The following is a 9,926-nucleotide window of genomic DNA, read 5'->3' as shown; positions in this document are numbered from 1 at the left end:
GTGGGAGGAAACCGAAGATCTCGGGGAAAACCCACGCATTGCCTCAGACACTGATGTATATCGACACTTCCCGGAAACACATCTTCCTGCTCCTAATATATAGGACACACTTCCTTAATCCGGGGAGCAGAAAAGAAAATCACAGATAACCAATTGACCCACGCGCAGGAGATGCCAAAACATCCCAGACAAAACACAGCACAAGCACAAAATGGGGCCTGGAGACAAAAGCCCGGGAATAAGGTGCCAGAACAAAAAGGTCCCGACACCAGAGGTCCAGAGATCAAGAGATCCCAGGCAAAGTTCCAGCCAAAGGACTGCTTCAATCTGCCATTGTTTTCATTTGGGGAATAGTTCCAGTTAGTGAAGTGGTTCAGTCAGAGTGCAGAACTGCAGATGCTGGTTAATACACAAAAGGACACAAAGTGTTGGAGTAACTCAGTCTGAAGAAGGGTCTCGTCCTGAAACATCACCGATTCCTTCTCTCCAGAGATGCTGCCTGACCCACTGAGTGGCTCCAGCATTTACTGTCTATCTTTGATTCTTGCAATGAGTTTAAATTATACGAACGCTCCAGGGCAGGCAGATTACAGCCTGTCACATTCCTATTTACAGGCTGCCCCTGGATTAAAAGTGCCCAATTTATGGACACCCATACTTATGAGAGAGCTCCCATGATAATGTTATATTCATAAGACAGACATCTGTATGTACATTGATTCCTGCAAAGGTCAGAGCTATTAGTCTTGATCAGTCCTTGGTCTTTCAGCCGATTTGTATATTTTCACAAACCACGACTTTAAGGGCCTTCTCTGGGGAGTTTCTAGAATTCTCATTTCCCTCCCTGCTGTGTTGTCCAGTCATTCAAATTTGCCTTCTAGACCATGAGTCAACCTGTGAACAGGAAGCCTAACTCTTAGAAACATAGAAACATAGGTGCAGGAGGAGGCCATTTGGCCCTTCAAGCCTGCACCGCCATTCAATGTGATCATGGCTGATCATCCACAATCAGTAACCAGTGCCTGCCTTCTTCCCATATCCCATGATTCTGCTAGCCCCTAGAGCTCTATCTAACTCTCTTTTAAATTCATCCAGTGAATTGGCCTCCACTGCCTTCTGTGGCAGAGAATTCCACAAATTCGCAACTCTCTGGGTGAAAAAGTTCTTTCTCGTCTCAGTTTTAAATGGCCTCCCCTTTATTCTTGTTACATGTCTCTAATTACTTTGTATGTAAATGAAGCACTACTAAAGGCAACAGCAATGTGTCTGCCTTTGACCTCAGTCACATGAGTTTGCTTCAATGTCATCTCTGGAACATCTTCACATTCACTGAGTGTACACAGTACCTCGGTTTTTCAGAGCATCGCTGGTATTAAATTCAATACCATGTATTCAAGGAAGAGCTAGATATAGCTCTTAGGGTTAACGGAATCAAGGGACATGGGGAGAAAGCAGGAATGGGCTACTGATTTTGGATGATCACAATGAATGGCGGCGCTGGCTCGAAGGGGCAAATGGCCTCCTCCTGCACCTATTTTCTATGTTTCAATGTTCACACCATTGGGTTGTAAGCTTCCTAAACCTAATATACGGTGCTGTTATTCTACTTTGCTTCGGGGTCACTGGCTGGAGTGAGTCTTCACTCAAACTAGAGGAACACCACCCCATATTCTGTTTGGGTGGCTCTCAACTCAATGGTATGAACATTGAATTCTCCAATGTTAAGTAATAGTTCCCTTCCCCCTTCTCTCGTTCCTGTGCTCCCAACTGGTGCGCACACATTTTCCCCACTATCTCGTCCCTCTTCCCCCCCCCCCCCCCCCCCATCCTCTTCCACCAATATCCCTCCCTCTGCCTTGCCACTTCACTCCTCTCATGGCTTATCTAATGCTTTTTTTGTCTCCTTTTCACCTCCAGCCATTGTCCACCCTCTGCCGGTCAAAGCCTCCCTCACCTTTATCCACCTGTCACTTGCCAGGCTTTGTCCTGCCCCCTTCTCCAGCTTTCTGCCCCCTGCTACAATCAGAATGAAGGATCCCGACCTGAAACATCGCCTGCCCATTCTTTCCGCAGATGCTGTCTGAGCCACTGAGTTACTCCAGCACTTTGTGTTTTGGTCAAGATTCCAGCATCCAGTGTGTCCACAATTCCTCGTGTCTACAGTTCATCTTTCCATTTTCTTCCACAGGTGCTGTCTGGCCCGCTAAGTTCACCAACAGTGTGGAGGATGGAACTGCAGATGCTGGTTTAAACCAAAGATAGACACAAAAAGCTGGAGGAACTCAGCGGGACAGGCAGCATCTCTGGAGAGAAGGTCCCGAAACGTCACCCATTCCTTCACTCCAGAGATGCTGCATGTCCCGTTGAGTTACTCAGCTTTTTGTGTCTATCTTGAATTTATTAGCATTTCCTTTTATTCCCTTAAATGTTCCATCTCTGGCCACTTGCTGTCACCCATGTGATCCAGCGAGAAGAGCTAAAGACCAATCTCCATCTAGTGGACGTAACAATAAATGCCTTGCCCTCAAAACCAAACAGTTGGCGCGTACAGAGGGAAACAGCACCACCATGTGGAGACATGTGGGATTTATGTGCCCCTGGGCTCATCCATTTCCATTGGTGAAATGTAGCTAGTAAATAGATCCAGAGAGGGTGGAAGGCCGGCAATGGTCCATGAGGTCGGTGACGGGAGATGGGGCCGTGACTGGACTGCAAAAGAGTCTTAACCAGCAAAAAATGCCCGTAGACAGAGGGGGCAGAGGTCATAGAGTCATAGAGTCCTACAGCACAGAAAGAGGCCCTTCGGCCCATCGTGTCCGCGCCGCCCGTTACCAAACACAGTCTAATTTTAATCCCATTTTCCCGCATTTGGACCGTAGCCCTGAATGTTGTAGCATTTCAAGTGCCCATCCAAATGCCTCTTAAACGTTGTGAGTGTTCCCGCCTCCACCACCACCCCAGGCAGTGAGTTCCAGACTCCAACCACCCTCTGGGTGAAAAAGTTCTTTCTCACATCCCCCTGAAACCTCCCTCCCCTTACCCTGTATCTATGTCCCCTCATTGTTGAACCTTCCACCAGTGGAAGAAGTTCCCCGCCATCTACCTTATCTATGCCCCTCATAATAATAATAATAATAATAATATAATATTCATTTATTGTCATTGCAACGAGTACAACGAAATTAAAAAATAGCCAATCCTGACGGTGCGTAAAAACATATATGCAATAAATGCAAAAACAAATAAATACAATTATATTAAGTACAAAATACACCTCGATCATGTCCCCTCTCAGCCTTCTCTGCTCCAGGGAAAACAACCCCAGTCTGCTCAGTCTCTCCTCATAGCCGAGGCCCTTCATCCCTGGCAGCATCCTGGTGAATCTCCTCTGCACCCTCTCCAAAGCTATCACATCCTTTCTATAATGTGGTGACCAGAACTGTACACAATACTCCAGCTGCGGCCTCACCAGTGTTCTGTACAATTCCATCATTACCCCCCTACTTTTATATTCGATGCCCCGGCTAATGAAGGCCAGTAACCCATATGCCTTTTTGACCACCCTGTCCACCTGTCCTGCTGCCTTCAAGGACTTGTGTACCTGTACTCCAAGGTCCCTCTGTACCCCTGTCTTCCCTAGGGTCCTTCCATTAATGGTGTACTCCCTCTCCAAGTTATTTCTGCCAAAGTGCATCACCTCGCACTTTTCAGGATTAAATTCCATCTGCCACTGCTCCGCCCATCTGACCATCTCATCTATATCTTCCTGCAGCTTGCAGATCCCTTCCTCGCTATTCACCACCCCCCTAACTTTGTGTCATCTGCAAACTTGCTGATCATGCCCTGTACGTTGACATCCAGATCATTAATGTAGGTAGATGCTGGTGCAGACAAGCACCTTCCCACACAACCACCATTTATACCAACCTCACATATTTCTAAATTATCACATGTTCTCCTCAAATTCCACCAGTCATCTGCACGCTGCGAACAATTTGCAGGGGCCAAACAACCTACCGATCCATAGGTCTTTGGGAAATTGGAGCATCCAACAGTGCGATCCTCACATCGCACAGTGAACCGGCACAGACCTACTTGAACTTTACACTGTTTTAAACTGTTTCTAATTTGTTTCACTGGGTTGTATAAATTTATATTGATCAGCTAATTAATTTATTGCATCGTATGGGAGGCGCATTCCCAAACTCGTTGTACCCCTGTACAATGACAATAAAGATATATTGTATTATATTGTATTGTATTGTATTGTATACAGATGCAGATAGTACAGAGCAGCTTTCCAAAGTCAACTGATTTTGAAATAGAGATACCCTGCACAGAAACAGGCCCTTCAGCCCACTGAGTCTGCAAAAACCATCAAGCGCCATTCGTCTGAAGTCTGAAGAAGGGTCTCGGCCTAAAACGCCACCCCATTCCTTCTCTCCAGAGATGCTGCCTGTCCCGCTGAGTTACTCCAGCTTTTTGTGTCTATCTTCGGTTTAAACCAGCATCTGCAGTTCCTTCCCACACAAGCACCATTTACACCAACCTCACATATTTCTAAATGATCACATGTTCTCCTCAATTTCCACCAGTCATCTGCACGCTGCGAACAATTTGCAGGGGCCAAACAACCTACTGATCCACGGGTCTTTGGGAAATTGGAGCATCCAACAAAAAGCTCATGCAGTGACACAAAGAATGGACACATTCCTCACAGACATCAGCGGCAGCTCTACCAGCTGTGCCACTGTAGCATGAGATGTTATCTTTGTTTTTATTAATCGATGCTTACTGCCTGCTGAGTACTTCCAACATTTCCAATCTTCATTCGAAGTTTCCAGTGCCCATTGTGCAGAGGGTAGACACAAAATGCTGGAGTAACTCAGCGAGTCAGGCAGCATCTCAGGAGAGAGGAATGGGTGACGTTTCGGGTCAAGACTGATGTCTGGGGAGGGGGCAGGACAAAGATAGGATGTAGTGGGAGACAGGAAGACAGTGGGAGAACTGGGAAGGGTGAGGGGAAAGAGAGGGACAGAGGAACTATCGGAAGTTAAGAGAAGTCAATGTTCATACCGCTGGGCTGTAAGCTGTTTCTCTCTCCGCACCACAACCTCCCACCACTTTCCACCTTTGTTTAAAAGTTGTTGCAACAGGAATATGTTGTAACTCTGATGAACGCTTCTAGCATGAAACAATAACTCTGTTGAGCAATTACAGATTTTAAGACAAAACATCGAACATAGAACAACACAGCACAGGAACATGTCCTTCTGCCCACAACGTGTGTGCTGAACATAGTGCCAAGTTAAACTAATCTCATCTACCTGCACACAATCCACATCCCTCCATTCCATGCATATCCATGTGCCTATTTAAAAGCCTCATAAATGTCTCTATTGGTTCTACCTCCACCACCACTCCTGGCAACATTCCAGGTACCCACCACTCTCTGTGTCGAAGATACTGCTCCACACTTCTTTAAACTTTACCTCTCTCACCTTAACGTTATGCCTTCTAACCCTTCGATGCGATACGATAGAACTTTATTCATCTCCGAGGGGAAATTGATCTGCCCACAGTCCTAACCCACAACAAGGTACACGAAAACCTGAAATTAAAGTTAAATTAAAAGTGAATAAAAAAGAAAAAGACAAGCGTCTGGTGGCTGGCTGCCGTGTGCACAGCGCCTTAACCGGAACAAACAAACAAACAAACAAACACAGGCTTATCCCCGGGGCAGAGGATTCTAAAACTAGAGTCTCCCCCCCCCCCCCCCCCCCCACACTGGGTCCCCCTTTGTTCCCCCTCCGTCCCTCACATCGGTCCCCCCAATACGGGTCCTCCATTGTCTTCACGGTCGTCCCCCCCCATGCCGGGTAAACGTTCTGATGGTCTACGCTATCTTTTCTGATTTTATTTCACACCTCCTGTAGTACGTTCTTTTAGGTGGATTCTGGTGTCCTTTTGCTGGCCAATGCACCTCAACCCATAATAATAAAGCCTGATAATAATAATAAAGTCTGAAGAAGGGTCTCGACCCGAAAAGTCACCCATTCCTTCTCTCCCGAGATGCTGCCTGACCTGCTGAGTTACTCCAGCATTTTGTGAATAAAATAATAAAGCCCTTGTCCCATCCTCCACACATTCCAATTCCTGATCCCAAAATGTTGACAAATAAACATCTAGGAATGCTGTGAATTTGTCCATCTCCCCCGAGGAAAGTTAACGATGATTCAGGTGGACGTTGACTGGAAAAACAGGGAAAAGCAGGAACGGGGTACTGATTTTAGATGATCAGCCATGATCATATTGAATGGCGGTGCTGGCTCGAAGGGCCGAATGGAATTTGGAGAGGAAAGAGATGGTTGAGATTAAATTATATCCTAGAGGGCAGAAGGGGCCAGTTTAGGATGGAAGGGGGGTGGAAGATTCAAGGTCAAGCAGAAGAGGTTTGAAGTGGTAAAAAACTGTGGGGAGCAATACCAAGGCTTAGAGTTTCAACTGCAAGGGAAAGGGTAGTTAAGCTTAGAGCTGGAGCATGGAAACAGGCCCTTCAGCCCCTCGAGTCCATGCCGACCTGTGATCACCCATTCACTAGTTCTATCCTACACAATAGACAATAGACAATAGGTGCAGGAGTAGGCCATTCAGCCCTTCGAGCCAGCACCGCCATTCAATGCGATCATGGCTGATCACTCTCAATCAGTACCCCGTTCCTGCCTTCTCCCCATACCCCCTCACTCCGCTATCCTTAAGAGCTCTATCCAGCTCTCTCTTGAAAGCATCCAACGAACTGGCCTCCACTGCCTTCTGAGGCAGAGAATTCCACACCTTCACCACTCTCTGACTGAAAAAGTTCTTCCTCATCTCCGTTCTAAATGGCCTACCCCTTATTCTTAAACTGTGGCCCCTTGTTCTGGACTCCCCCAGCTGCGGCTTGCCTGCAGTCCGTCTGTCTTTTGTGTTTTTTGTTGTTTTTGTCTGAATTGTAGTTTTAATATGATGTAGTGTTGTATGTTATGTTTTGGGGTGGGAGTGAACGGGAACTGTAACTGTAACATTCTCTCTCCAGAATGGAGACGCGACCTTTGTTCTGTGCCGTGTCTCCGTTCCCTTTGCGGCCTACCACCGGCCATGCACCTGGGACCACCTGGGTCTCTGGTTCGCAGAGCCCGCGGTCCGGACTCACCACCTGCGGCGCTGGCTGCCTGTGAATGCTGCGGGAGCGGCTGCGACTCGTCTCCGGAGGCTCCGGCGCGGGCCGCGTGGACGTCGGAAGCCCGCAGGCCCCTGGATGGGGGCTGACATCGGGAGCTCCGGCAGAGGCAACGTGTTCGCCCGCCCCGAATCGCGGGGCTTGGGTCGGCCCCCCCGCGGACCTTTCACCACCGGCGCGGCCTGAAATAGGCCGTGGGATTTTTTTTCACCGCCCAGCGGGGGCTTCAATATCGGGAGCCCCGACCGCCCCGACGTGGCAACTCCAACAGCCTGACCGCGGGACAAGACGGCAGGGAAGAGAAAAAGACATTCTGGCCTTCCATCACAGTGAGGAGGGACTGGAGGAGACTCACTGTGATGGATGTTTCTTTTTGTTTGGTGTTAGTTGTGATTGTATGTGTTATTGCATTTTTATTGATTAATCTTATTGGTCTTATTGTTCAACTGCGGGTAATGTTTCATTTTACTACACATTTATGTGTATGTGACAAATAAACGACTATTGACTATTGACTATTGACATTGGGAACATGTTTCCTGCCTCTAATGTGTCCAATCCCCTAATTATCTTATATGTTTCAATAAGATCCCCCCTCATCCTTCTAAATTCCAGTGTATACAAGCCTAATGAACGTACAAGCCACTAGGGACAATTTTACAGAAGCCAATGAACGTACAAACCTGGAATGCAGGAGGAAATCGGAGCACCAGAGGAAGCTCATATGATTACAGGAAGACCGTGCAAACTCTGCATAGACAACCCCCGTAGTCGGGATCTAACCTGGGTCTCTGGTGCTGTAAGGAAGCAAGGCAACAGTGCCACCCACTGGATTCTCCTAAAATAAATCGTGGGAGTTCAAGTTGGTGAGTTAATTGTCCGATGCACAGGTCCGGTGAGCTACAGGTACAATGAAAATCTTCGAACAGTTTCACACACACAAATCATAATCACAAAGTGCTGGAGTAACCCAGCGGGTTAGGCAGCATCCCAAGAGAAAAGGAATAGGTGACGTTTCAGGTCGGAACCCTTCTTCGGACTTTTAATTAGTCTATCTCCTGTGATGGAGATGGTGAGATCGAGATAGTGTTGGGAAGTGTCTGAGATAGTCCAGGTGAATTTGAGGGCAGGGTGGAAGTTGGTGGTGACGTTAATAAAGTCCTTGAGTTCTGCATGGGTGCAGGAGGCAGCCCTGGTGGAGAGGATGGAGAGCAAGAGGAGACTGAACGATACAGATACCTCCTGAGGCAAGAAGGCAGTGAGACCGTGGCAATGCGGATTGTGGGTCTGCATGGAACAGGTGCTCATGACGGGCCGAATGGTCACTTCTGTCTGGTAGCCATTATGTGACACCAGTACAATACAATGCACATGAATCACATTTCGCTTGGACAGCTTGCACATAGCATCATAGAAAAATAGGTGCAGGAGTAGGCCATTCAGCCCTTCAAACCAGCACCGCCATTCAATATGATCATGGCTGATCATCTAAAATCAGTACCCCGTTCCTGTTTTTTCTCCATATCCCTTGATTCCTTTAGCCCTGAGAGCTAAGTCTAACTCTCTCTTGAAAACATACACTGAATTGCCCTCCACTGCCTTCGGTAGCAGAGAATTCCACAGTTTCACAACTCTCTGGGTGAATACATTTTTCCTCATCACAGTCTTAAATGGCCTACTCCTTATTCTTAAACTGTGACCCCTGGTTCTGGACTCCCCCAACATTGGGAACATGTTTCCTGCATCTAGTCTGTCCAATCCTTTAAGAATGTTATATGTTTCGAAAAGATCCCCTCTCATCCTTCTAAATTCCAGTGAATACAAGCCCAGTCGACCCATTCTTTCATCATATGTCAGTCCCGCCATCCCGGGAATTAACCTGGTGAACCTACGCTGCACTCCCTCAATAGCAATAATGTCATTCCTCAAATTAGGAGACCAAAATTACACATGGTACTCCAGGTACGGTCTCACCAAGGCCCTGAACAACTGCAGAAGGACCTCATTGTTCCTAAACTCAAATCCTCTTGCAATGAAGGTCAACATGCCATTAGCTGCCTTCACTGCCTGCTGTACCTGCATGCTTACTTTCAGTGACTGATGTACAAGCACACCCAGGTCTTGTTGCACCTCCCCTTTTCCTAATCTGACACCATTCAGATAATAATCTGCCTTCCTGTTCTTGCCACCAAAGTGGATAACCTCACATTTATCCACATTATACTGCATCTGCCATGTATCTGCCCACTCACCCAACCTATCCAAGTCACCCTGCAGCCTCATAGCATCCTCCTCACAGCTCACACTGCCACCCAGCTTTGTGCCATCCGCAAACTTGGTGATGTTACATTTAACTCCCTCGTCTAAATCGTTAATATATAATGTAAATAACTGGGTTCCCAGCACCGAGCTTTGTGGCACCCCACTAGTCACTGCCAGCCATTCTGAAAAGGACCCGTTAATTCCTACTCTTTGCTTCCTGTCTGCCAACCAGTTCTCTACCCATGTCAATACCCTACCCCCAATACCGTGCTCTAATTTTGCGCACTAATCTCTTGTGTGGGACCTTGTCAAAGGCTTTTTCAAAGTCTAGATACACCACATCCACTGGCTCTCCCTTATCTATTCTACTTGTTATATCCTCAAACAAATTCCAGAAGATTAGTCAAGCATTGTGATGTATACATGCAACAATATGGTAAAGCTG

The sequence above is a fragment of the Rhinoraja longicauda genome, chromosome 35 (assembly GCF_053455715.1).
Source record: "Rhinoraja longicauda isolate Sanriku21f chromosome 35, sRhiLon1.1, whole genome shotgun sequence".
NCBI classification, from domain to species: Eukaryota; Metazoa; Chordata; class Chondrichthyes; order Rajiformes; family Arhynchobatidae; genus Rhinoraja; species Rhinoraja longicauda.
The sequence above is the reverse complement of the archived record's forward strand: the minus strand, read 5'-3'. Positions refer to the sequence as shown.